This window comes from Dipodomys ordii, unplaced genomic scaffold (genome assembly GCF_000151885.1).
Source record: "Dipodomys ordii isolate 6190 unplaced genomic scaffold, Dord_2.0 Scaffold9, whole genome shotgun sequence".
Lineage (NCBI taxonomy): Eukaryota > Metazoa > Chordata > Mammalia > Rodentia > Heteromyidae > Dipodomys > Dipodomys ordii.
In genome coordinates this window covers 10,258,970-10,260,682 of record NW_012267225.1, presented here as the reverse complement: position 1 = coordinate 10,260,682, position 1,713 = coordinate 10,258,970, and the positions used below count along the sequence as shown (strand labels likewise).

The 1,713-nt window shown below is 36.3% G+C and overlaps 1 protein-coding gene across 1 annotated transcript in view; it reads right to left on the bottom strand.

Annotated features, from left to right (window-relative positions):
* Cul2 (cullin 2) overlaps positions 1-1,713 on the bottom strand; it is a 119,256-nt gene that overhangs the window by 29,270 nt on the left and 88,273 nt on the right. The gene's annotated exons all lie outside the window — the stretch shown is intronic.

Sequence of the window (1,713 nt, the reverse complement as noted above, 5' to 3'; positions counted from 1 at the left end):
ATTTTTTAAAAAAAACAGAACTTTCACATAAATTTCCTAACAGCCAATATGAAATCAACTTACTTCTCTTGGTGTGTAAGAAAAATGAACTCAAATTCACCTGCACTACAAGTGTATTCATTCATAAGTAAAATTAGTTATTTTCAAATTAATGCTAATTATCTTGGAGATCTTTTCTGTGTAAGCATATATGGAAATACATAGCCGCCCCCCCTCACTTTTTTTTTGCTTTCCCAGTACCAGGGTTTGAACTTAGGACCCTGTATTGCTAGGCAGGTGCTCTACTACTTGAGTCATGCCACCAGGAACATAATTCCCTACACAGACCGTCATACATTGAACCTGTCCATGTTAATGAATTACTTCCCATTATTCCCTACCATGCAGCAGTGAAGACATTTATGTGTAATAATTTCAGGACAAACGTTTATATTACCTTTAATTTATTGATCATGGCTTCTTCAGAATCCATAGACATTGATAACCCATGAATTAGACGTTTCGCCAACATTCTTGCATAGAACTACATGAAAAAGTATGTTTAAAATATTACTTTTTATAATTTCAAAAATAAACAAAACTAGCAATTCAAATCAAAACTTTTCACACCTTACCTTTTGGAAAACATCTTTATCATCAATATATTTGAAAACAGTAATGAAGCTTGTGAGTTTGTCTTCTACTTCATTCTCAGTCATCCCTTTTGCTGACTTTTTTAGCAAATTGTCACAGTACTTAGCAAGCTAAAATAGAAATTGATAATAAATCTTACAAACAACCCTTTTAGACACATCATACTTCCAAGAAGGCAAAGTGGCTACAATACAAAATAAGATCAACAAGATGAGGTTTGCTATCCTAGTCTGTTTCAAAAAGTTTAACACTGGGGGTTGGGAACGTGGCTTAATGGTAGAGTGCTTGCCTTGCATTAATGAAACCTGGGTTTAATTCCTCAGTACCACATAAACAGGTAAAGCTGGAAGTAGCGCTGTGGCTCAAATGTAGAGCACTAACTAGCCTTGAGCACAGAGAAAGTGCCCAGGCCCTGAGTTCAAGCTCCAGGACTACCAAATAAAAAATAATAACATCAAATATACATGCCAATGTAAATTTTTAAAAAGCTTTTAAATTTTTAAAGACACTAGAAATAGTTCAACACTTTGGTGACCAATAAAATGTTGTTGTAAGTAATATAATTATTTTGAGGCAGGATCTCACTATGTAGCCCAGGCTGACGGCACATTTGTAATCAGCCTGGCTCACCCTCACAAGTGTTGGAATTACAGTTACCATAAACAGCTAGAAATAATAATTTTGATGGTGATCAATTACTCTTGAAAATATTATATCAAACTTATAAACAAGTTTCCTTCAAAAGTGATCAAATTCGAGGTTTTCTTTCAGATTTCAAAGGCAACAAAATTAGCATGAAAGGAAATGTAAATTATTTCCAAGAACACATACTTTTAACCCAACCTTTATAAAATATTTTCTCCTTTAATTATTTCTTAAGAAAGGTACATGGGGGCTGGGAAGGTGGCTCAGTGGTAGAGCGCTTGCCTTGCATGCCTGAGGCCCTGGGTTCGATTCCTCAGCACCACGTAAGCCGAAAAAAAAAAAGCCAGAAGTGGCGCTGTGGCTCAAATGGTAGAGTGCTAGCCTTGAGCTGAAGAGCTGAGGGACAGTGCCCAGGCCCAGAGTTCAGGCCCCACA